Genomic DNA, 27,329 nt, shown 5'->3' with positions numbered 1-27,329 from the left:
TTCTTTGCCTAGGCCAATATCTATAATAGTTTTTCTAACATTTTCTTCTAGAATTCTTATAGTTTCATGCCTTGGGGCAGAGTAGACTTTTAAAATGATATGACTATATGTTCTTTATAACAGACATAATTCAGATCCAAAGATACAAATAGGCTGATAGCAAAACAATGGAAAAAAAGATACAATATGTAAGCAATAACAAACAAAAGAACTGGGATAGCTATATTAATATCAGATAAAACATTATGCCAATAAATTATACCATATTATGCTAATATATGACAAAATTATTGCTAGAGAAAAGGAAGGAAATTTTATAATAATAAAAGGGTCAATCTATCAAAAAAGAGAAAATAATCATAAACATAGATACACCTATCAACAGTCTCAAAATGTGAAGCAAAAGAATGATAGAATTGAAAAGTTAAAAAGATAACAGCAATGATTGGAGACTTCAATACCCCACTTTCAATATCACATATAAAAACTACACAGAAAATCAACAAGGAAACAAAAGATTTGAACAACACTGTAAGCCAAGTAGACCTAACATATCTATAGAACTCAACACAGCAAAATACACATTCTTTTCAAGTGTGCATGGATCTTTGGCAAAATACACATTCTTTCAAGTGTGCATGGATCATATGTTAGGCCATAAAACAATTCTCAATTTTGACATGACTGAGATCATACAAAGTATGTCTTCCAACCACAATGGAACGAATTTAGAAATTAGTGACAGATGAAAATTTGGGAAATTTACAAATACGTAGATATTAAATAACACATGCCTAAATAACTAATGGGTCAAAGAAGAAATAACAAGAGAAGTTAGAAAAGACTTTGATGTGAATGAAAATGAAAACAGAACATACAGAATTTCATGGGGTGCAACAGAAACAGTGCTTAAAGAGGAAATTTATAGCTATAAATGCCTATATTAAAAAAGAAGAAAAACCTCCAATTAATAACCCAACCTTCTTCCTTAAGATGTTAGAAAAAGAAGAGCAAATTAAACCCAAAGCAAGTCAAATGAGGGAAGTGATAAGGATGCATGGAAATAAATAAAATGGAAAAGAGAAAAAAACAACAAAGCCAGAAGTTGGTTCTTCAAAAAGATAAAAAAAAACTGACAAACCTTTAGCTACACTGACCAAGAAAAAATAGAGAAAGCTCAAATTATTAAAATCAGAGATGTAAGAGGGCACATTGCATTGACCTTACAGAAATAAAAAGGATTATAAGGGAATACTACAGACAATCGCATTCCAACAATTTAGATGACCTAGATGAAATGAACACGTTTTTAGAAAGGCACCAACTACCAAAACTGACTCAAGAAGAAATAAAAAATCTAACTACCCTTATAACAAGAGATTGAATTAGTAATCAAAAATCTTCTTACAAAGACAAGCCCTACAGCAGATACCTTTACTGGTAAATTCTACCAAACATTTATAGAAGAATTAACAATCCTTCACAAATTCTTCCCCCCCCCCCCAAAAAAAGGGCTGGACACGGTGGCTCACGCCATAATCCCAGCACTTTGAGAGGCCAAGGTGGGTGGATTGTTTGAGTTCAGGAGTTCAAGACCAGCCTGAGCAAGAGTGAGACCCCGTCTCTACCAAAAATAGAAAAAATTAGCCAGGCATGGTGGCGCATGCCTGTAGTCCCAGCTACTTGGGAGGCTGAGGCAGGAGGATCACTTGAGCCCAGGAGTTTGAGGTTGAAGTGAGCTGGGCTGACACCATGGCTGTCTAGCCCAGGCAACAAGAGTGAGACTCTGTCTCAAAAAAAAAAAATTAAATTAAATTAAATTAAATTTAAAAAAGAGGGAACACTTACTTCCTAACTCATTCTATGAGGACAGTTGCACCCTGACACCAAAACCAGATAAAGACATCACATAAAAAGAAAGTACGTGGCCAATATCCTGGATAAATGTAAAAGCAAAAATTCTCAACAAAATACTAGCAAACTGAATCCAACAACATATAAAAAAGGTTATATTAGTAACTATGCCATAGAATTGTGAAGATTGAGTTAGTAAATGCATAAGGCCTGCTCATAGTAAATGCTCCACGAATGTTCGTTTCTTCTTCCTGTTTTCCCATGAATGGGTATGCCAGAAATCACCACTGTTCACCAACATATTATTTCCCTCTTTTATGTACAGTTGATCCTCATTATTCACGGATTCTGTATTTGTGAATTCACTTACTTATTAAGATTTATTTGTAATTCCCAAATCATTACTCATATTGTTTCCATGATCATTTATAGACATGCGCAGAAGTGATGAAACATCTGAGTTGTCTGGAAAACAGCTGTCTGTAAAACAAGGCGATATTTTACCTTCTTATTTCAGCTCTCATATTGTGAACAAGTGTCCCTTTCGGTAGTCTGTTTGGTGATTTTTTTTTTGCACTTTTTGTGCTTTCTGTTGATAATTTCACTGTTTCCCAAATGTAATGCTGTACTGCTGATATTCCTAAGGACAAGAAGACTGTGCTGGGCCTCATGGAGAAAATACGTGTGTATAGTTTCGTTCAGGAGTGAGTTATAGTGCTGCTGGCCGTGAGTTCAATGTTAATGCATTAACAATATGTATTTTTAAAAATAAGATGTCGTTTAATAGACACACATAAAACAAGGTTGTATATTACAAATATTAATCTGCCTCTTTGAATCCATTCATTTCACATATAGTTGTTGGTGTTCTTACTGGTTGATTGTATAAAAGATGCTCTTGGACCATCCCAGTAATATTCTGACAGTCCTATGGAGAACAAAGCGGCGACCCTGAACCAGGTCGCGGACACAGCGTGCAGAGGGGGACAGAACGCCGCCAGGTGCCCTCGCCGTCTGTGCCGGGCTGTGTCCCATGTCACAGTCACGTTCTCCTTGCCGCTCAATGGCACGCAACAATTTTCTCATATGTCAAATGAAATGAGAAGCAAAATGTACCCTGAAGTCTAAATGTAGCTGATAAAAATGAAGGTTTCTTAATGATGTCTTTTAAAGAAACAAAAAAACCAAAACAACCTAGTTACCTCTACGGATGGGGCCTGCAAGGGGCAGACACTAGTCTGGTTCACAAATTGTAGTACTTGATGTGTCTCCACACAAAACGCCCTTAGCTTAACAACCTGCGGGGCTCTAACCCAAACCAGATCTTCACTGAGAAACCAGGGCGGGGCGCCCGCGGGACCCCAGCACCCGACTCCCCCCACGCCCGGCCTGCTGCCCGTTCCAGAGCCGGCCCTCCGCACGCGGCTCCCCGACCCGCAGCCGTCCCGACCGGACTGCCAGCCGGCGGCGAGGCGGGCGGGCGGGCGGGCGCTCCGCGGTTGGGCCTTAGGCGAGGCGGGCGGGCGGGCGCTCCGCGGTTGGGCCTTAGGCGAGGCGGGCGGGCGGGCGGGCGCTCCGCGGTTGGGCCTTAGGCGAGGCGGGCGGGCGGGCGCTCCGCGGTTGGGCCTTAGGCGAGGCGGGCGCTCCGCGGTTGGGCCTTAGGCGAGGCGGGCGGGCGGGCGCTCCGCGGTTGGGCCTTAGGCGAGGCGGGCGCTCCGCGGTTGGGCCTTAGGCGAGGCGGGCGGGCGGGCGCTCCGCGGTTGGGCCTTAGGCGAGGCGGGCGGGCGGGCGCTCCGCGGTTGGGCCTTAGGCGAGGCGGGCGCTCCGCGGTTGGGCCTTAGGCGAGGCGGGCGGGCGGGCGCTCCGCGGTTGGGCCTTAGGCGAGGCGGGCGGGCGGGCGCTCCGCGGTTGGGCCTTAGGCGAGGCGGGCCGGGCGGGCGCTCCGCGGTTGGGCCTTAGGCGAGGCGGGCGCTCCGCGGTTGGGCCTTAGGCGAGGCGGGCGGGCGGGCGCTCCGCGGTTGGGCCTTAGGCGAGGCGGGCGCTCCGCGGTTGGGCCTTAGGCGAGGCGGGCGGGCGGGCGCTCCGCGGTTGGGCCTTAGGCGAGGCGGGCGGGCGGGCGCTCCGCGGTTGGGCCTTAGGCGAGGCGGGCGCTCCGCGGTTGGGCCTTAGGCGAGCCGGGCGGGCGGGCGGGCGCTCCGCGGTTGGGCCTTAGGCGGGCCGGGCGGGCGCTCCGCGGTTGGGCCTTAGGCCCTTGGGGCAGACGGAGCGTGGGGGCAAGACAGGGAAGCTGGACCCTCTATGAATACGTACGCAACCAGGACTCCACGCAGGGTACGGAAAATGTCTGCGATACTCTGCTTATCTTTATTAATTTCCATTAGAATTTGTAGAAAATCGGATCTTCTTTCCCTGTATTTTAAAGGAAATACTATAATAGCAATTCTGCTTTGCCTCTCCCCGCGCCCGTCCTGTCACACACACTAAGGCACCATCCTTGTTTGTTTAAATACCATTCTGGTGTTCTAAAACTCAGAATTGGTAGCTGCCATGCCGTCCCGCAGCGGCAGGGCGGCCCGGGGGAGCGCGAGGCTGGACGCCCGCTCGGGACGCGCGGCCCGCCGGAGGCGCAGGCCCTCTTCCTCCGGACCTCTCTCGGGCTGCAGCTCGCGCGGCCCGCTCTCCTCCCGACGCCGCCAGCCAGCGCCGGGCAGGGCCATCCCCCTCTGTCTTCCTGCACTCCTCCCCGCAAGCCCCGCAGCGGGAGCCTGGAGTGGGGGCGGCGGGAGCGCAGCAGGAGCCTGGAGTGGGGGGGCGGGAGCGCAGCAGGAGCCTGGAGTGGGGGGGCGGGAGCGCAGCAGGAGCCTGGAGTGGGGGGCGGGAGCGCTGCGGGAGCCTGGAGTGGGGGGGCGGGAGCGCTGCGGGAGCCTGGGGTGGGGGGGCGGGAGCGCTGCGGGAGCCTGGAGTGGGGGCGGCGGGAGCGCTGCGGGAGCCGGGAGCCTGGAGTGGGGGGGGCGGGAGCGCAACGGGAGCCTGAGGTGGGGGGGGGCGGGAGCGCAGCGGGAGCCTGGAGTGGGGGCGGCGGGAGCGCAGCGGGAGCCTGGAGTGGGGGCGGCGGGAGCGCAGCGGGAGCCTGGAGTGGGGGGGCGGGAGCGCAGCGGGAGCCTGGAGTGGGGGCGGCGGGAGCGCAGCGGGAGCCTGGGGTGGGGGGGCGGGGGCGCAGCGGGAGCCTGGGGTGGGGGGGCGGGGGCGCAGCGGGAGCCTGGGGTGGGGGGGCGGGGGCGCAGCGGGAGCCTGGGGTGGGGGGGCGGGGGCGCAGCGGGAGCCTGGGGTGGGGGGGCGGGGGCGCAGCGGGAGCCTGGGGTGGGGTGGGGGGGCGGGGGCGCAGCGGGAGCCTGGAGTGGGGGCGGCGGGAGCGCTGCGGGAGCCTGGAGTGGGGGCGGCGGGAGCGCAGCGGGAGCCTGGAGTGGGGGGGCGGGAGCGCAGCGGGAGCCTGGAGTGGGGGCGGCGGGAGCGCAGCGGGAGCCTGGGGTGGGGGGGCGGGGGCGCAGCGGGAGCCTGGGGTGGGGGGCGGGGGCGCAGCGGGAGCCTGGGGTGGGGGGGCGGGGGCGCAGCGGGAGCCTGGGGTGGGGGGGCGGGGGCGCAGCGGGAGCCTGGGGTGGGGGGGCGGGGGCGCAGCGGGAGCCTGGAGTGGGGGGGCGGGAGCGCTGCGGGAGCCTGGAGTGGGGGCGGCGGGAGCGCAGCCGCAGGCCCGGGGCCTGGAAGAGCGGCCTGATGCTGCCCGCCCTCACCCAGCCTGGGCACTTGCTCTGGCTGTCGAGGGGCGGCAGAGGCCGCGCCCGGTTCCGAAGAGAGGGGTCCCCTCTGACCTCCCCAGGCGCCCCGCGGACAAAGCACCGGCCTGCGCCGCCGCTGTGGGAAGGAGTGGGCGCTGCGCTCGGCCCTGTGTTCACTCAGCTCCTCACTCTCATCTTCCTGTAATCCAACTCCACAGAGCAGTCAGAGCAATATTTGAAAAGTGCAAATCAATCTTATCACTTTCCTACTTAAGATCTTCCAATGACTTCCCATTCCACTTGGCAGAGAATCCAAGCATTCGGCCACACCCACAAAGCCCGCAGGCCGTGGCCTCTGTGACTTCTCCATCCTCAGCTCCCCCTTTCTCCCCTTCTCCACAGCTGCAGTGGTGCCTCTTTGCTCAGCGTCCAATACACTGAGCAATGTCCTTCCTGCCCCAGGGCCTTTGCACTCGCTCTGTCTGAGGCGCTCTCCTCCTGGCGCTTCCGTGGCTGGCTCCTTCCCTGCTCAGACGTCAGGACCTCAGAGAGGCTTTCCTTAACCCTTATTTAAGCAGCCCTCCTGCTCTGCCACACTTACCTGCTTTATTTCTTATCGAAAATCACCATCGCCATTATTTATTTTCTTCATTATTTATTTCATTATTTTCTTTTCATTATTTCATTATTTTCTTATCGAAAATCACTCTCACCATTATTTATCTGCCTGTGTACAGACTGTCTCCTCAGGCCAGAATGTCGGCTGCAAGAGGCCGACCGCCCCCTGTTCGTGCGTGTGTCCTCAGCACCCACCGCAGGGCCTGGCACTGATCAGCGCCCGACAAGTGCTCGCTGTGAATGAGCGAATCCAGACGTGGAGGTGAGGGGGCTTAGGACGGGCCATAGAAGTGGCACGTCCACCTGGAGGCACGTGGCCCGTGAGTTAGCCAGCCCTGCAGCGCAGGCAGGTGAGCAGAGTTCCCTGGGAAGGTGCGGGCGATCGCCACCAGCTGTGGGCACTTACCTCTGTCACTTTCCAGTCTCCGTGCCTTCTTCCAGGCTGCATCCGACTCGCGTTCCCTGCTGTTTTCCGATCCTTTCTCATTCAAGCCTTTTTCTTTGCCTTTTTGGTTTTATGATGTCTTTCACATAAATTAGAATATGCCAATTCTTTCTTCGCAGATGAAGAAGCTACTAGACCCTAACCTGCCTTCTAGTGCACAGATACAGTCTCCTTAGATACTGTCAAAGTTGGAGGCATTTTTTTCTCTTTGGCTGTTTATGAGCCTAGTACAGTTACTAGTAAGATGAATTTACCATAAAAATCTTGTAAAAGAGTACGACATATTTATATAATTCCTTTATTAAACAGCTCTCAAACCATGTAAAAATGAGCTGTTCAAGGGAAAATAAACTGACACTTAGAACCTTAACCAATTTCCTTTTGTTTTTGCATTTATGTCTGTCAGAAGTTTGTGAATTTCACTAAATTGCTAAATTCGCTAAATTGTGAATTTCGCTAAATTATGAATTTCGCTAAATTATGAATTTCGCTAAATTGGCCTTCTACAATATCAAATTCTTAATTAAATGAACACCATTGCTACAATTCTCTGGTAAATAGAATGAGCATTTCCACATGAATTAGAACTGCCAATTTGGTAATAGCTTCCCTGAGGTTTTGTCACAAAATGATCACTGTTTTTATCATTGTTCAGGCACAATAAACACCACATTACAATCTGGAAATAAGAACATTCTTCATGCAGTTGATTCCCAAGTGCACACTGGATCTTCTGTAAGACAGTTTTCCCCTCATCCCTATTACAATACATGACAATAGTTAATTGGTTGGAAAAATATTTCATATTGTTTTATTTTAGTGAAACTCACCAAATTCACAGAAGCTGAAAGAGGAAGCTGGCCTGAACTTATTAAAATTAGAGAATTTACAAAATGAAAGAAAATACAAGGCAGTAAACTTCTTAAAGGCAGACCCTGTTGCATCTGTCTGTCTCCCTAGCATGTAGCCAGGTGATCTGGACAAGGTGCTTGGAGGCCTTCACTTCCCCACCTGTAAAAGGGCCATAATACCAGCATCTAATACTTCACAGGCCTGTATGATGGCTAAATTCTGGAAACTGAGGGACCAGCAGGTAGCACACACCTGACAAATGCTACCTGTCATTGTTTGGCTTAAAAGGATCAGTAATTATTGCTTGATGAAGATGAAATACAATTTTCTACCTTTCAACAACTTAAGGAAGACACGAGGGGAAGTGCCTCGGATTGAAATTACAGAAGATATACATGTTCTTAATAGAAAAAGAGGAGATTTGTGTACTTCATTGTTGGGTTCCAAAGATTAGTAACTCTAATCCGCATCACCTAGATTGAGCTGCCTTGGTTGTCCTGCTGCTTCCACCACTGCCTTCTTCACCAACAGAAGGCTTCCAAATAAGCCCCATTTTGGAAGCCTTTCCACTATGAAACTAAAGCTAGATGTGCTCACCATTATTTTGCTGCCTGTCCACCTGTTGACAACCATATACAGTGCCCACAGCATTTTCTTACCAATGCCAAGAAGAAAAATGCTATGGCAAAGAGAATAAAAGCTAAGCCCACTTCAGACAAACCTGGAAGTCTGCATCTCTCTGTCATGCCCTTAGACTCTCTAGCTGTCAGACATCCCTGGAGCAGGCACTCCGTATAAATTATTTGACCATGCTGTATCCAAATTTGGGAAGAAGGACAGACTTGGGACCAGGGAAATCCTAAGTAAAGTAAATGAAATGCAGCCAAATGGAAATTTTTTTAAGATGTTAATTCTTGGAAATTATAAATGGATGAACTATCTCGAAGTGACTGCAGAGTGAATAAATTTGGTAATGGACTCACTGCATTGGAACTAAAACCAAAGAGCACCATTGCCATTTTCTGTGAGCCCAGGGCCAAATGGATGATTGCAGCACAGACTTGCTTTAAGTACAACTTTTGTCTTGTGATTTTCTATGCTACATTCGGCAAAGAAGCAGTAGCTCATGGGCTAAATGAATCTGAGCCTGCCTACCTGATTACTAGTGTTGAACTTCTGGAAAGTAAACTAAAGTCTGCATTGTTAGATATCAGTTGTGGTAAACACATAATTTATGTGAACAATAAGACAATCAATAAATCAAGAAAGGAGTATCTGCAAGGATTTGAGATTCACAGCCTGCAATCAGTGAAGAGTTGGGATCCAGAGAACCTGAGTGTTCTTCCAAGTAGACCAGTGCCTTCAGTGTGGCCATCGTCAGTTACGTACACCAGTGGCTCTATTGGCCGATCTAAGGGCGTGATGATGCATCATAGCTATAGGGGACTGACATATATTTTCCTAGTTTAAGAATTAGTGAGTAATGTACGTGTTCTGCCCAGAGCGTTTGAAAGTAATCAGTTCCAGACAGGCTCCTTGTGATAAACAAAGGTGTTGCCTAGAGGCATAACAAAGGACCTGAGCCGGAACTAGCAAGAGCTGCCCCACCCCACGGCATTGGGGGTCTGGAGGCCACACGATAAACACATTGTTTCTGTGATTACTGCGTACACCCCATAAGATGGCTGGTTAGTCAATGACGGATAAGACCCCTCAAGGGAGGGGCGACCTAAGCCAGGCACAGCCGCCAGAGTTCAGCCAAAGATCTTAGGGGGTCACCCTAAGAGAAGCTGGGGATGAGAAATGCTCCCTGTGGCTCACCTTGCCCATCCTTGCTAATCTCTATCCTTTATCTATGCCTAGTGCCTAGAGCAACCACCTTGAGATTCTGAGTTAGGAGATATCTGCTTCCCTAAGGCTACGCATTCCAGAATTTATGGCTATCACAGCCAAGCCTGGGCGGTTACGTACAAGGAACTAACTTTAATTTTTTAGAGTATAAAAATAAAACAGACCCAGTGTATTATTACTCAAGTCAACTGTTTGTATGTGTGTCTGTGTTTTTCTTTGTATTCTGTGCGTTTGCGTTTTATGTTCTGTGTTCATCCTCCATCCTGCAAACGAGCCACAACACATAGCAATTTTTTTCTTTTTTTTTTTCTGAGACAGTCTTACTCTGTTGCCTGGGCTAGAGTGAGTGCCATGGCGTCAGCCTACCTCACAGCAACCTTAAACTCCTGGGCTCAAGCGATCCTCCGGCCTCAGCCTCCCGAGTAGCTGGGACTACAGGCATGTGCCACCATGCCTGGCTCATTTTTTCTGTATATTTTTAGTTGGCCAATTCATTTCTTTCTATTTTCAGTAGAGACAGGATCTCGCTCTTGCTCAGGCTGGTCTCAAACTCTTGAGCTCAAACGATCCGCCTGCCTCAGCCTCTCAGAGTGGTAGGATTACAGGCGTGAGCTACCCCGCCTGGCCCATCATAGCAATTTGATAGCTGGAATGACTGGCCGATGTGAAAGAATACCGGACTGGGACCAAAGGACAGATATATTGGCTACTTGCTTTTGTCTCACGTGCTAGAATTGATGGCATAGATTTCTTGCTTTACCTATGGCTGTAGGATTGGATATTCTTCTCCACGTACCCTGTCTGACCAGTCCAGCAAAATTAAAAGGGGAAGCAAAGGAGACTGTACTGTACTGAAGCCTACACTTATAGCCTCTGTTCCGGAAATCATGGATAGAATTTTTAAGAATGTTAAGAGCAAAGTCCAGGAGATGAATTATATTCAGAAAGCTCTGTTTGAGACAGGGTGTGACTAAAAATTGGCACAGATCGAAAAGGGACACGACGCGCCTCTTTGCAACCTGTCACTGGTTGAAAAGGTGCAGGCTCTGCTGGGAGGACACGTCCACAGGAAGCTGTCCGCAGCCCCTCCCTCTCTCCTCGGATGCCCGGCTCCTGAACGCCTGCCTCTGCGGCCTGGCCGGCCAGGGTCACAGGCTGACAGAGTCGTGCGGCCGGGGACAATCACCGAAGTTACTGACTACACCACTGGCCGTGTTCGGGCCCCTCCTATGTGCTGTGAAATTAAACTAAAAGACTGGCAGGAAGGCGGTTATACAATTCATGACAAACCAAACCCAGAGGTGAAATCGTAATTGGTGGACACAATATCTCAAAGGGATATTTTAAAAATGAAGAGAACGGGGTGGAGGATTATTCTGTGGATGAAAATGGACAGAGGTGGCTGTGCACTGGTGACGTTGGAGAATTCCATCCCAATGGATGTTACAGATCATAGATCGTAAGAAAATGTGGGGAAGTTACAAGCGGGAGAATACGTATCTCTTGGGAAAGCAGACGCTGCGCTGAGGTATTGTCCACTGATTGACAACATCTGTGCTTTTGCCCAAAGTGACCAGTCCTACGTGATCAGTTTTGTGGTTTCTAATCAGAAAAGGTTGACACTTTTGGCACAGCAGAAAGGGGTCGAAGGATCTTGGGTTGATATATGTAATAATCCTGCCATGGAAACTGAAATACTGAAAGAAATCTGAGAAGCTGCAAATGTGATGAAATTGGAGTCATTTGAAATACCAGTCAAGGTTCGCTGAAGCCCAGAGCCATGGACCCCTGAAACTAGTTCGGTAACTGGTGCTTTCAAACTGAAAAGGAAGGAACTAAAAAACCATTACCTCAAAGTCACTGAACGAATGTATGGGGGCGAATAAAATGTTTCTCTTATTTACCGTTGCAGAGGAGGGCAGCCTGGTGGTTTTTCAGTTCTCAGGTTTTAAGCCTTTGTTGAGCTGTCTGCTAGAATGTAAGGTATATTATTCTAAAAACATGATTAAAAACAAAACTGATGAAAATAGTTGCCGAGTGTACTTTAACTTAGTTTTGCATAGTCCTAGTGAAGTTGAAATTGAAAAGTTATTTCCCTTTAGCTGTGTTATTAATGATAGAGCAGAGATTCTAAAAATTAGCCTAAGATATACTTGTTTTTGTAAAGAAAAATATTTGATGTTGAACAAAATAAATTGGAGTTGGAGTAGAATATAGTTTGAGGAAATTTGCTGCTTCTAATGTCTGTTGTCTTCCTAGTTCAGAAGCGGCTTAAATATTAAGCATGAAAGAAAATATGTATTAACACTACTCAAAGCAGAAGTGCTGCAGGGCTTTAAAATTTTCTTTCAATCATTTATCTTGAAGGGAAAATTCAATTGTACCATAATATACTGAATCAAACAGTACTTTTAGTACCTTAGAAAGTATTAATTTAAAGTTATAATTGTTGTATAGGTTAGACGTAGAATCATTATAATATTGTGAATAATTACAGTGGCTAAAGTAAGAATAAACCAACATATATACACCAAAAATATCTAGTTATATATTTGAAGGGAAATTGAACTGCTTTTTTGAAACTTTGAGGTCTAAAATCAGTAACTGTAATTATTTGATTTAAGAAGGAAGTACATTTTTTAAAGTGCTGAAAATTGCCTTTCTGTGTTTGTTAACAAATGAAAGACTGAGGCCAAGAGTAAAATGATAAAAAGGTAATCAAAATTTAATAGGAAGCGTTTTCTCTGTTAGAAAAAGTGATGCAATCACAAGTTATTTGGTATTAGGGCCTTGCACAGCACTGAACCTGGGGAAGAGATTCAGATTCGGAATTGATCTTTGATAACAGACTGGTTTTTAAAGTGTACTGATGTGAAATTACATTTGTAATGTAAGGTCTGTTTGCTGTTGCTGATTTGATCCTTGATCAGTTTGCATTTCAGAAAGCCTTTCATTTTGCTTTAATTTTAGCAAAGCGGGTTCTAATGAATGACTTCCCCAATATCTTGTTCTAACCTACAGGTAATTAATTGACTTGGATAAGTTTGGGGAAGTTAAAGGGAAGAAGACACTATTACCACCTTTTTCCTATTTGTGATGAGTTTAGAAACTGGAAATGCTAGATTTGGGATAAGGGCAGAGTTACTTGATAAGGGACTGATGCTTGTGTGGTGACTTTGAGGGTGGGTTTCTCTTTGAATCTTTCATTAAAATCTAGGATTATATATCCCTGATAGATATTTACACTTAAACTACAGTTACTGTAAAAGCAGAATTTCTTAATACTGTTATTCTTTGTACTTTTTCTTAATCATTGTACACACACACACACACACACATATATGTTGCTTACATTGCTTTGTACAGATGTGGCCCACCATTGAAGCAAAATAAATTTTTTTCTCTAAAATATTCATAAAGAAAATACTTAAATGTTATATGTATGGTGATAATAAGGAAAAAAATCATCTGGCATTATAAACAAGAATGAAGGTTTTTGTAAAGATTTCTGTTCAGTTTTCTGAATAGTAAAATTCTAGGCACATTTTTATTGAAGTTATGTATATGTGCGTATTCTCATTTTTCCCAACTTGCTTTTGGAGAGTGAAAACCCATTCTCATCAAGTAAACTACTATTCTGCTTCTAGTCCTGCCCTGCTCTTTATCCTTTAAGGATGTTTTTTTTAGACTTTTCCAATATGTGATTCTGCCCCCCCCCACTCAATTTGGGATGGTGATTATAAATGTGTGAGTGCATGCATACTCCCTTATCTCGGATGTTTGCACCCCCCCATCTCCCAAAAGTTAGAACACTGCCAACTAATCTGTTGCATAGGTCCTTTGTAAACACATAATCGGGGCTGCAGGAAAAGATGGCGGTCTCCACAGGAGTTAAAGTCCTCATAATTTTCGCTTATTGGAAGATCTTGAAGAAGGACAAAAAGAAGTAAGCGATAGTACAATTAGCTGGGGCCTTGACGATGATGAAGATGTGACACTTACAAGATGGACAGCCATGATTACTGTTCCACTAAGGACAAAATAGAATACAGCTTGAAAGTAGAATGTGGACCTAAATACCCAGAAGCTCCTCCATCAGTTAGATTTGTAACAGAAATTAATAGGCATGGAATAAATAATTCCAGTGGGAAGGTGCATACCAGTGTTGGCAAAGTGGCAAAGTGCATATAGCAGTAAAGTTGCACTTCAAGAGCTAAGACACCTAATGATGTCCAAAGAAAATATGAAGCTTCTACAGCCACTAGAAGGACAAACGTTGCTGGGCACGGTGGCTCTCGCCTGTAATCCTAGCACCCTGGAAGGCCTAGGTGGGTGGATTGTTTGAGCTCAGGAGTTTGAGACCAGCCTGAGCAAGAGGGAGACCCCGTCTCTACTAAAAATAGAAATAAATTATCTGGACAACTAAAAACATATAGAAAAAAAATTAGCCAGGCATGGTCGTGCATGCCTGTAGTACCAGCTACTAGGGAGGCTGAGGCAGGAGGATCGCTTGAGCCCAGGAGTTGGAGGTTGTTGTGAGTTAGGCTGACGCTATGGCACTCTAGGCCATGCAACAGAGTGAGACTCTGTCTCAAAAACAAAAAAATTTACTATGATATGTTCATTTCTAAATCAGACACCTGTGAGTTTTGCTTTAATAACATGAAAGTATCTTGTCTCCTTGATATTTGTATTCATTCTTTTTTCCTCTAGAATGGAGGTATAATTGTATGGCTTTTCAGAACTGAAATACAAATGAATAATTCAAAAAGTGAGAAGTTAAGGAAAGTAATTTCTTTGGTCATAGAGACTGATTAGTAATCTTTGCCTATATTTTCCTGATAGCATATGACAAATATTTCTAAGGTAACAAGATGAGAATAGGTTAAAAATTGTGTGGTGTTTGGAGTTGGAGAGAAGTTATTTTAATTTGTGAATGTAGTTACAAATTATAATGTATTCATATTTGTGCTTTCTATTAAAAGGCATGATTGCAGGATTGCCATTTAGATTTTGTGTTCCTTCTTGATGAAAAGCTTTGTTCTTATGTTTAAGTTTACGCTTGAATCTTAAGAAATAAATTCACCCATGTTTCAAAAAAAAACTTAAAACGCTACCTAAGTCTTTTCAGGAAGAGATCCTGTTCAGCCTCCTTCAAAGAATGGATGATTCATTTATAATTCACCGCACCATTTGCATAGCAACAATTATTTTGCTTACATCCTTTAAAGAGCTTTTTTCTTAATTAAACCTAACAATGCTCTTGCACTCTTGTTTGCCCTAGTAGATCTTTTCTTTTAAAGAGTATAGAAGAGAGCTTCAGCCTAGCCTAATCATGTACATTTACTCATGTTTTAAATGAAAGGCAACTAAAAGAATAAAGTTATGCCGTGATTTAAAGCACTAGAACAATATGAAGAATGGTTACCACAAGCAATGCACATTTGCTGTTGAGGTGGAGCCTGGAATGTTCGGCTCAATGTCGGCTGTCTTCCTCTCCTAGCCACTTCCCTTTGCCTTAAACCCCCTTCTTTACATTAATTCAATCTAGGAGCAGAGTCTTTGAATTCATTACAGGGACCTGCAGTGTCCACTCTGTTTTTCATAACTAATTTATTTAGACAGTCCCCATGGCTTTGTTTTTAAGCTTAGCTAGGCATTTCATTATTTTGGTGATTCGATTTTTGGCTCTGGATAGGTGATAGCAATCACATGATGAAAATTAAACAGAGCTTTCAGAGACTGAGCTGGCCAAGACATACACAGGCTGCCTCAAACATTGTGGGGCCTGGAACAAGAGACCCAAGGGAGCCCACGTTCCTCATGCTGGGAGGCCTCTCCTCACGGTCCCGCCAAGCCACAGCCTCTGTCCGCAAGGTGTGTCTAGCACGGTGGCCCTCTGCTGGCTTTGCCTTTTAAGTTCTGCTGAGGAACACGAAGATGGCAAGTCCAGTTCAAACGTGGCCTCTTTGGAGCTCCATACTGGAGTGCGGTGGCTCCAGGCGCCTTGGTGCCCAGCCCGCAGGTCACGCCCCTTCGCTCCCCGCCAGGCACGTGCACACCCCAGGCCCACATCCGAGCTTGGTCAGAGCCCTGCCAATTCGTGGAAGTAGGGATGTGCACGATGCCATGATTTGAATGTCCTCGTCACTCTCAAAACTCACGTTGAAACTTAATCCCCAGTGGAACAGTATTAGGAGGGGGGCCATTAGGAGGTGATTAGGCCAGGAGGGCAGAGCGCTCATGGGTGAGAGCCGCCCCTCATAACAGGGATTGAGGGAGTGAGTTTGGGCCGTTGGTGCCCTTAAATCCTTTCTGCCAGGTGAGGAGACAGTGTCCGTCCCCTCTGGAAGATGCAGCCACAAGACACCATCTTAGAAGCAAAGAGCAATCTTCACTAGACGCTGAAACTGCCAGTGCCTTGATCTTGGACTTCCAGACTCCAGAACTGAATGTATTTCTGCTGTTTATAAATTACCCAGACTTAGGTTTTCTGTTATAGTAGCAGGACTAAGACACCATTCCATGGAAATAGGGGTGTACACACTGGCAACACCATCCACTCAGGGGGGACAAGCCTGGGAAGGGAACTACGGAGCCTTGGGCACCTGGAGAATGTTCTAGAAGGAAGGACTCTTGGCTTGTGAGTGCTGCACCAAGGCTAGGACTCTTCCTGCATGGGTCTAAAGGCAATGCTGGCCAGGTGTGGTGGCTTATGCCTATAATCCTAGCTTTCTGGGAGGCAGAGGCAGGAGAGCTGGATGGAGCTCAGTGGTTCGACACCAGCCTGAGCACAGTAAGACTCCATCTCTACTGAATAAAAAAGTAAAACAAAAAGAAAAAAGAAACACACAAAACCACAAAACCCAGCCAGGTGTCGTGGTGTGCACCTGTAGTCCCAGGTACCCGGGAGGCTGAGACAGAAAGATCACTCACAGTCCATGACTTGAGCTTGCGGTGAGCTACAATCACTGCACTCTACCCAGAACACCAAGTGACACTCTGTCTCAAAGAAAAGAAAACAAGGGGGAAAATAATAAATCAATAAGGCAATGCTGACTAGGTCGTTTCATGCTTCTCGTTGAAGATTCATCTCCTGGCCCTGAACTATGTATGGGAGAAGGAGCTTCAGTCAAATACAAGAGAGTGAACTATTCAAAACACTATGCAGTATTCTCTATATCACAGAAACTCAGAGGAGTTTGGAGAAGGGAAGGAGCTTAGATGCTAGAGTCTCTACAAGAGCCTCCCTAGAGGAGGCTGGACCCAGGCCAGAGGCATACATCATTGCATCTGTATTAGAATTTATGGCACCTTTTCACCTCATGGCATTGTCAAGAAATATTTTCTTGGTCATTTTTTTCTTCTAAGTTTTTGTCTAAAAAGCCATTCTGGGCAGACGTCGGTGTTCTGCCCGTGCCGTCTTTTCGTGGCCCTCAAAATAAAAGACTCCGTAAGGACCCCCCTCCTACTCCTTGCCTCTGCTGTGTTTTAAAATGGTTTCCCAAATTTTTATTTATGCTACATATTGTGATATTTTAAGTAAAAATACATCTAAAATACAAAGAGACCATGTAATACTTTTTTTTAAGTAGGTAACAATACCAGAAGTTTTTGCAATTAATTAATTGCTTAGAAAATTAACCTGCCCACCTGAGGAGAATATAAGACTCTTAGATTTGAGTCATTAAGGTCAGCATGTTTTTCACATGGAAATTACACTACACAGCTTAACAGCAGATATTATGGGAAGAGCTGGTTTTACTGAACAATTTACTAATAACTATTGTGTTCCTTTCAAATGCATTCCTTTTCCAATTTAATTGTTCTTATTTGAATGTTTCTTCTCAGTTGTACCCAGAATGACTTTACTGCAAATGTTAGTGGAAAAGACATATATGTGAACAAGTTGCAAATAATAAAATGAAATAAATGCTTAAAAATTTATTTTAGTATTTATTTATTTTTGGAGACAAAGTCTTGCTCAGTGGCCCCAGCTAGAGTGCTGTGGCGTCAGCCTAGCTCACAGCAACCTGAAACTCTTGGGCTCAAGCGATCCTCCTGCCTCAGCCTCCCGAGTAGCTGGGACTACAGGTGAGCACCACATGTCTTGCTCTTGCTCAGGCCAGACTCAAACTCTTGGCCTCAAGCGATCCTCCCACCTTGTCCTCCCAAAGTGCTGGGATTACAGGCATGAGCCACTGCTTCCGGATGGTTTCCAAGATTTTTAGATGAGCTCTACCACATTCAAGACACACAAAAGTCTCAAAATTTCCAAAAGAGAATGTTTTGTCTGAAATGGGCTGCTTTGGATTTTGTCTACACAGTATAGGCACTTTCCTCTTGGCCTTCCAAAGTTGGCCCAAAATTGTCCCCCTCAGTCATTTGCTTGGTGTTATGACAAGTAACAAACCAGAGTGAGAATGTTTTAGTTTTCTTTGTCTCTATCTGTAAAATACCTTTCTGGGATGCTCTGGTGGTGACAGGAAATACACCTGAAGGCTCCGTGCCGCTATACTATAGGTACTTGTTTTCCCCGTGGGCCAAAGCTTGTCCTTTGTAATGTTTATAACTGTGGAGTTTATTTTTTGGTTTACGGCAGGAAATTATAATTGGCTTAAGCAGCTCCAGAATTAAAGCTGGGGGTTTAGAGACACGGATTTCTTGTGTCTTTAATTAAAAAAACTGAAGTTCACTGTCCTGGCTTTCCAAGTACAGAAGCCGTGATGTAGTGGGGAGAGAGTGGGGACTGCAAGTCACAACAATCAGGCTTGCTCCTCGCGCCTCTTCCACCCTTCACTGCACACCCACTGACTGGGCACGGACCCCAGGTGAGCGACACCACATTCAGTAGGGCACTGTGACTTGGGGCCAGTCACTGGGACTTGGGGCCTCCTCAAGCTCACTTTCTTCATCTGCAAACAGGCAATACTACGACACCTTGCAGGGACCATGAGAAAGTTAGAGTGGAAATGGTATAGTGGTCAAAAGAAATCTTCAAGAGTCCGTGTCCTGGTGTGCAGTGGCTGCCCTGGGCTGGAAGACTCGGTGTGCTCCTGCTCAGTCTCTTTGGGCGGTCCTGGGGTGAGGTATCGGCACAGCCCGTGGGGTCCCCAGAGAACCTGTGGCCACACAGAGCAAGTTCTCTGCTGTTGGCAAATAAAGCCAAACTGCTCTTTCTGTAGCTGTAGCAGAGATGATTCCAGCAAGCTGAGCACCACTTTCCTTCTGAACAAAGAAGGAAATGTATTATCTCTTTCCTGAAGCCTTTTAAATATTGGAAAAAACATTAGCAAATTTAACTTCAAAATATAATTTTTAGAACATGGCTGAAATGCATTCCCTAACCATTCAGAGGGTTCTGGATGCATCAGGAGCTCAGTTATGACCCCCCGATTTCTCTCATCTCACTTGCAACCCAACCACCCTCACAGAGCCGAGAGCACATCCATTTTCCTGAACTCCCGGGAATGATAGTTTCTCTCCAGACCTGACCCCATGGAATCAGGCAGCCAGCAACTCAGGGATGGGAAGTCAGGAAACTCTCAGCACAGGCCCTGTATTTGCTGAGAAGCTAAAGAGACTATTTTCCATTTCGCACTTGTCTGTCAAAGCGTGAAAGCAGCGGGCCTGTCTGGCCTAGTTACTGCTTTCTGTCTCTGATGGGGTCCGGCGCCAGCGCTCGGCTGCTCCCTTGTTAATGCTCTGTGGTGGTCCCTTCCGCCGGCTGGACGTCGGCCCCGCGGTCTTGTCAGAGGGCAGACACCACCGGGAAGGTGGTGTTGCCTCCCTCTCATAAATGTCATTCCTTGTATGATCAAGGCAATACAACTCTTACAATGCAATAATAAATGCACAACTGAGGACTCTCAGCATAGTTTGTCTGCCAACCTTCTGTTTCTGTGATGGACGGATAAGCTGTGAGGGGAATTATTTCCCCCTCTAAGCCCTAGAGAAGTATATTTACTTTAAGTTGTTTCAGGAAAGACATTTAGGCATTTTCTAATGTTTTTTTTTTTTTTTTTTAAAAATCTGCCCCTTGAATTCCACGAGGGGCATAAAGAATTAAGGAGTTTGTGGTTGACAGCTCTGACTTTGGAGGCCCTGAGGCTCAGAATATTGGGGGGGGGGGTAGGGGGGGTTTAGGCTCAAAATGGAACTTCTGCATTTAAGAAAAGAAAGTGGTTGCTGATTTCAGGTTCTGTGAGAATGACTAGCAAATAAACATTTCATTTACTACAGAATTTATCCAACACTGCACAACTGTTTGAAGTTTTCTAAAAGTGCAGGTTGACACTAATAAAGAACTTAGTTTCTGAAATAATTGGGTTCAACATTTCACCGGGGTCAGGGGGAAAAATATCCAAAAAACAGGCCTGGGAAAACTGAAGAGGCAGGGGACAGCAGGCAAAACGCTACAGGAGGAGCCTAAAGCTACACTAGCCCAGAGACTGCGCTGGGAAAGGAATGCAGATAAATTCAGAAGCTCTATTGTGACAATAGCTATACATTATATAGTTGAAAATTGCTAAGAGAGTTGATTTTAAGTGTTCTTATCATACACAAAAATGGTTAAGTATGTGAGGTAAATGCTAAATAACTCGGTTTAGCCATATATCAAAACATCATGTTGTATACCATAAATATAAGCAATATTTACTTATCAAGTAAAGACTTCAGACTCCAAGCTTCTCATCATAGCACAGCATTGCCTAAAAGCTTTGCTGATATTTCTCAAAGTGTGACCTACCCACCACAACTCAAAGTCTCTTATTGTGTTTACCAAAATGCAGATTCTGGGCCCCATTCTTGCCTTTCTGAATCACAGCCTTTAAGAATGAGAGGTGGAATCTGCATTTTGCACAAACAGTGCAGGGCTACTTTAGTCTGATGCTGCTCCAAGCTCCCTCAAATGCTGTCCAGGTCAGGTGCCTGAGTGTGCCCAGCAGCGTCCCAGGTGCTGTGTGGATGGAGGTGCCAAAGAAGCAGAGGCTGGTTTTGTGCTTTAAGATGTAAACTCCAGGCCCGGTGCGCTGGCTCACACCTGTAACCCTAGCACTCTGGGAGGCAGAGGCGGATCCTTTGAGCTCAGGAGTTTGAGACCAGCCTGAGCAAGAGCGAGACCCGTCTCTACCAAAAACAGAAAGAAATTAATTGGCCAACTAAAAATATATAGAAAAATTTAGCCGGGCATGGTGGCGCATACCTGTAGTCCCAGCTACTCGGGAGGCTGAGGCAGGAGGATCACTTGAGCCCAGGAGTTTGAGGTTGCTGTGAGCGAGGCTGACGCCGCGGCACTCACTCTAGCCTGGGCAACAAGAGTGAGACTCTGTCTCAAAAAATAAAAAAAATAAAAAAGATGTATACTCCAAAGGTGTCCCGGAGGCACAGCGGCTCCCGAGTGTAATCACAGCACTTTTGGAGGCTGAGGCGGGAGGATCGTTTAAGCCTAGGAGTTCGAGGCTGCAGTGAGCTATGATCAGGCCACTGCACTCCAGCCTGGCCAAAAGAACCAAAACAAAACAACCCCAAAACAAAGGTCCATAAAGCGTGAGGTGCGTGTTCCCAGGTGCTGGCGCCCCGGGCAGCGCGCCTCGCCTGTTTCTGCGTCCACAAGCAGAAGGGCAGCGAGGCCGGCGAGGCACCGCCGCGTGGCTCGGGCGGCGGGCGGGCAAGGGCGGCCCCTGCGGCCTCCGCGGGGGAGGGGGGAGGCGCTCCGGGCGGGGAGGGCGGCCCGCGCCCGGCCCTGCGTCCAGTCCGCGGCCTCCGGCCGGCCGGCCTGCGAGTGGCGGGGCGAGCGGGGGCGGCCGGCACCCGAGCCCGGCGAGCCGCGAGGGTCCGGGCCCCGCACGCGCGGCGGGCGCCACCCACGGGCACTGCCGCCCGCGCCCTCCCCCGTGAGAGCCGCGCCGGTCGCCGTCCCGTCTGCCCGGAGCGGGCCGCTGCGCGTGACGCCGGCAGCGCGGTGGAGACGCCACACCTGGCGCCCCGCGCCCGGCACCCCCGGGCGTGTGCACACGTGCGGCCGCGGTGTGGCAGGCGGGGCGGGAGGGCTGCAGGGCTGTGGCCTGCGCGCCCCGGAGCCCCAGCCCAGCGGCGCCGGGCACCCCGCCGAGGGGCTGGGACTGGGCCACCTCCTCGCCCTCATGGGCGGCCCGCAGGGGCCGGGCCTGCCCGCAAGCCGGCCGCGCAGGGCACCGCTGCGGCAAAGCGGGCCACTGGGGAGACATGAGCTATCATCTAGTTGGCGATTTATCTGTTTGTTCGGTTTTGCTTCCCGCACCAGGCACTCACCAGGTATTCCCTCATTCGAGGCTGCCCAGTGTCGCCTCCCCAGAGGGTCCCCTCGCCACCTCGCAAACAGCCTCCGACTCCACGCCCCAGGGACCCAGCGCCAGCCGGAGCGCCAGCAGGCCAGCGCGCCGGGAGAGGCGCAGGCGGCCGGGCCTCACCGCGCGGGCTGTGGCAGGACGGGGGCGGGCTGACGGGCTGACGTGCAGCGCTGGAAGGCTGGCTGCCGCGTGGAGACGGGCGTGGGTGATGGCACACACAGAAGAAAGGGCACTGCCGCAAGTGACAATGAGGCTGTGGCAGTAGAGATGGAAGAGCAGGTCGGATTTGGGGCATAGTCTGAAGGTAGTGGGGTGGGCAGGAATTGCCAGTGGTTTGGATGTAGAAAGAAAGAAGGATCTTTTTTTTTTTTTTTTTTTTTTTGAGACAGAGTGCCATGGCGTCAACCTGGCTCACAGCAACCTCACACTCCTGGGCTCAACCGATCCTCCTGCCTCAGCCTCCCGAGTAGCTAGGACTATAGGCACACGCCACCTTGCCCGGCTAATTTATTTTCCTATATATTTTTAGTTATCCAGCTAATTTCTTTCCATTTTTTTAGTAGAGACGGGGTCGTGCTCTTGCTCAGGCTGGTCTCAAACTCCTGGGCTGAAACGATCCACCTGCCTCAGCCTACCAGAGTGCTAGGATTACAGGCCATGTTCTTCAGAACATAGATCCTCTTCTAACCCTGCCCTGCACTTGCATACGTTTAATTTGGCTGCAGCCCCAGGTGAAAAAGGAGGATGCACCCACAAAGTTTTTTGCTCTCTTATTTACCTGTGATATCATTAATTTGGATATTTCCTAAGTTTAAAGACAAGACTAGATAGAGAGAAGCAAGATGGTGGATGAGAAACACCGCCAGACAGAGTGTCTCTGCAGAAAAGACAGATTCTAGCAGAATTGAGAAGAAGGAAGCAAGCAGACGAGCATACATAGGACGAGGGTCGGAAGGAGGGTACCTGAGACCACGGGAGACTCCACGGGAGGAGGTTGCAGAGAACTGGAAGCTGAGACCTCTGGAGAAGCCTGGAGACCAGCGGTGTTGCGGTTACTTTCCCCTCCCCTACATCTGGGACTGCTGGTGGGCTCCCCAGCGGGTGGAGAGACTTGCGGACACCAGCCCAGAGACGGCCACCACCAGCCAGCGGTAAGCCTGTAGCGGACACGGCACCAGGCTCCCAATTCCCCAGGGCACCTCCATGTGCACAGACCCGAGCCTCTCGGCAGACGCCATATTGCCTCCTCCTCCCCTCCCCGGTCCTTATCGGTGGCTGCCAACAGAGACAATACAGCCGCCAGTCAGAGGTACCTACAGGGAACGAACCTTTCCATTTGGGACCCTACAGCTGACATAGGGGAACTCAGACTGTGAGCTCCCTACCCGCCAGCCCTCCCAGGTGCTGCTGGCACAGTGATCCCAGGAGAACGAGGCAGACCCTGAGGCTGAGAGACATCGACCCAGCGTGGGCTCCCTGTGGGTGAATTAGGACTTGCACTCCTCTCCCTGGTGGGGTCAGGGATTGAACTCTGGGAACCAGAGGTCAGACCTGCAGACCAGATCCCGTGCACCGAGGTCTCGCATTGCCTGGGGCACAGAAGGGATACGAACAACCTACTGAGGTGTGTGTGCCTTCAGGGGCAGAACAGTGTCCTAGAGGGCAACCCTCCTCCCAAAGGGAGGCCGTGTGCCCAGCCCAGGTGGCATTCCTGTGCGGCGAACCTCCCCGCCGGCATCACAGTCCAGGGAGGCCTGGTGGCCTGTGGTCTGGCCTGCTGGCAGAGGCCCAGGAGTACCCTCGGAGTTGGGGACGGTGGAAAGAAGCGAGGCCTGCTCCAGACTGCGGGTCTCAGACAGCCCCACCCCCACACCCAGACTTTCTGGCTGAGCAGGGCCATTCCAGCTCCTCCCTGACAACTTTTCCTGGAAGCAGAGAACAGAACTTTGACCCCTGCAAACCCCACTGGTGGTGCCTGAGGGCAGGCTTACCCAACCCAGCTCCGCCCATACTCTCTCCTAGACCAGCCCTCACTGAGGGGGAGAAAAGGACACACCTGGAAGTCCCACGGCCCCACCCACCACCTGAGGCACTAGAGTGCCTCTCTACAGGAACAAGAGCTGATAACAGGACACAAAAACAGCGTAGCCTGTTCCTCCAAGTAAGCGCCACCTACTGACAAGGAGGACACCCTGCACAGCCTTTTCACGACACCTACTGACTCATTATGCAGGCAGTGGTTGAACCTCACCCATGGACAACACCTACCGGCTCAGAAACTAAACAAGATGTGTGAATACTGAAACGAAAACCTAAAGGAAAGAAACAATGACTGATCGACATGGGAAGAAATCAGCGAAGGAGCTCCAGCAATATGAAGAACAAACGGAAAACACACCACCAAAGAGGAGCACCAGCCCCTTAGAAACGGACACCAACCAAAAGTAGGCAACCAAAATGACAGAAGAGGAATTTCGAATGTGGATCATAAGAAAATTCAACAAACTGCAAGAACAACTCAATAACCAACACAAAGAAACCACAAAAAACCTCCAGGACCTGGTTCACTAAAGAAATCGATACAATGAAGAAAAGTTTAACCAAACTCCTAGAAATGAAGAATCAATTCAGGGAACTACAAAATACAGTGGAATGTCTCAAGAACAGGGTAGATCAAACAGAAGAAAGAATCTCAGAGATTGAAGATAACACCTTCCAATTAAATAAATCAGTCAGAGAGAGCAGAGAAACGAGAGGAAAGAGCAAAGCCTACAAGAGATGTGGGATTATGTGAAGAAACCTAATGTGAAGATCATAGGGTTACCAGAAGGGGAAGAAGATAACACTCAAGAGTTGGACAAGCTATTTAAAGATATAATAGAGGAAAATTTCCCAGGCCTTGCTAAAAATCTCTATATACAAGTTTAAGAAGCTCAGAGGACCCCAGGGATATTCAATGCAAACAGGAAGACGTCACGATATGCAGTCATCAGACTGACCAAAATATCAACTAAAGAGGCCCTTCTAAGAGCTGTAAGACGAAAGAAGCAGGTAGCATACAAGGGAAAGCCAATTCGAATAGCACCATACTTCTCTACTGAGACTTTACAAGCAAGGAGAGACTGGGGCCCCATTCTCACTCTTCCGAAACAAAACAATGCCCAGCCTAGAACCTTATTCCCTGCAAAACTAAGCTTTGTATATGAAGGAGAAATCAAGACATTCTCAGATAAGCAAAGTCTCAGAGAATTCACCAAGACAAACCAGCCCTACAAGAAGTACTCAAAACAGTGTTACCCATGGAACACCATAATAAAAACTCACGAATATAAAAACAACCAAAACCTAAAGATTAAAGGCCAGATATTACAATGGTTCAAGAGAGAAATCAAAGCAACAACATCCAACCCGACAGAATAAACAGTAGTCTACCTTACCTATCAGTTCTCTCAATAAATGTGAATAGCTTTAACTCTCCACTCAAGAGACATAGGCTGGCTGAATGGATAAGAAAATACAGGCCAAGTATATGCTGTCTTCAGGAAACACATCTAACCTGCAAGGATGCATATAGACTAAAAGTAAAAGGGTTGAGATCAGTATTCTAAGCAAGTGGAAGCCAAAAGAAGGCTGGCGTGGCAGTTGTAATTTCAGACGATTTAGTTTTTAAACCAACAAAAGTAGTGAAAGACAAAGAGGGTTATTGTATAATGGTGAAGGGCACAGTTCAACAAGAAGAGATAACAATTTTAAATATATATGCAACCAATGTAGGTGCACCCAGATTCATAAAGCAAACCTTACTGGATCTAAGCAAATTGATTAATAGCAACTCCATAATCACCGGAGATTTCAACACCCCACTGACAGCACAACACAGATCCTCCAAACAGAAAATTAATAAATAAATAATGGACTTAAACAAAACTCTAGAACAATTGGGTCTGACTGACATTTACAAGACCATCTACCCAAAATCCACTGAATATACATTCTTCTCATCAGCTCACGGGACATTCTCTAAGATTGACCATATCCTAGGACACAAAGTAAACCTCAAGAAATTTAAAAAAATAGAAATCATAACATGTATCTTCTCAGATCACAGTGGAATAAAAGTAGAAATCAACCCTAACAGAAACTCACATTTCTACACAAAAACGTGGAAATTAAACAACCTCCTACTAAATGATTACTTCATAAATGAACAAATCAAGATGGAAATAAAAAAATTCTATGAACAACATGACAATGGAGAGACAAGTTATCAAATCCTCTGGGACACAGCTAATGTAGTTCTGAGAGGAAAGTTTATCTCCATAAATGCCTACAACCCAAAGTCAAAAAGATCACAAATAGACAATCTAATGAAACGACTCAAAGAGCTGGAAACAATAACAGACCAACACCAAACCCAGCAGAAGAAGTGAAATCATTAAGATAAAATCATAACTAAACAAAATTGACAACAGGGAAGCTATTCAAGAGATTAATAAAACAAAAGGTTGGTTCTCTGAAAAAATAAACAAAATTGACACGCCATTGGCTAGGGTAACAAAAAGCAGAAAAGAGAAATCTCTAATAAGCTCCATCAGGAACAAAAAAGGAGATAATAACAACTGATCCCAAAGAGATACAAGATATAATTTATGAATACTACAAAAACCTTTATGCACACAAACTGGAAAATGTGGAGGAAATGGACAAATTTCTAGAAACACACAGCCTCCCTAGGCTCAACCAGGAAGAAATAGATGTCCTGAACAGACCAATATCAAGAGCTGAAATAGAAACAGCAATTAAAAATCTCCATAAAAAGAAAAGCCCGGGTCCAGATGGTTTCACACCCGAATTTTACCACACTTACAAAGAAGAATTATTGCAGAAACTATTCCACAACATCGAGAAGAATGGAAACCTCCCCGACACCTTTTATGAAGTGAATATTACTCTGATATCAAAACCAGGAAAGGATGCAACAACCACAAAAAAAATTACAGACCAATATCCCTAATGAATATAGATGCAAAAATTTTCAACAAACCGAAACAAACAAGACACTTATCAAAAAAATAATCCATCATGACCAAGTGGGCTTCATCCCAGGGATGCAGGGATGGTTCAACATACGTAAATCTATAAATGCAATTCACCGCATAAACAGAAGCAAAAACAAAGACCACATGATTCTTTCAATAGATGCAGAAAAAGCTTTTGACAAAATTCAACACCCTTTCATGATACGAACACTTAAGAAAATAGGCATAGAAGGAACATACCTAAAAATGATACAAGCCATATATGACAGACCCATAGCCAACATCATACTGAATGGGGAAAAATTGAAATCATTCCGACTAAGAACTGGAACCAGACAAGGCTGCCCACTATCTCCACTTCTATTCAACATAGTGCTGGAAGTCCTGGCTACAGCAATCAGACAAGAAAGTGGAATTAAAGGTATCCAAATAGGGGCAGAAGAGATCCAACTTTCACTGTTTGCTGATGATATGATATTATATTTAGAAAACCCCAAAGATTAAACCAAGAAACTCCTGGAACTGATCAATGAATTTAGTAAAGTCTCAGGATACAAAATCAATA

General features: G+C 46.9%; 3 pseudogenes; all 3 read left to right on the top strand.

Moving 5' to 3' along the window:
* Window positions 1-8,108: 8,108 nt before the first annotated feature.
* On the top strand, window positions 8,109-10,161 carry LOC142869606 (long-chain-fatty-acid--CoA ligase 4 pseudogene; annotated as a pseudogene).
* Window positions 9,479-11,279, top strand: LOC109730392 (long-chain-fatty-acid--CoA ligase 4 pseudogene; annotated as a pseudogene).
* A 1,986-nt stretch (window positions 11,280-13,265) lies between these two features.
* Window positions 13,266-17,022, top strand: LOC142869607 (ubiquitin-conjugating enzyme E2 variant 2 pseudogene; annotated as a pseudogene).
* The last annotated feature ends 10,307 nt before the right edge of the window (window positions 17,023-27,329 follow it).

Source organism: Microcebus murinus, chromosome 2 (assembly GCF_040939455.1).
Source record: "Microcebus murinus isolate Inina chromosome 2, M.murinus_Inina_mat1.0, whole genome shotgun sequence".
Classification (NCBI taxonomy): Eukaryota; Metazoa; Chordata; class Mammalia; order Primates; family Cheirogaleidae; genus Microcebus; species Microcebus murinus.
The sequence above is the reverse complement of the archived record's forward strand: the minus strand, read 5'-3'. Positions and strand labels throughout refer to the sequence as shown.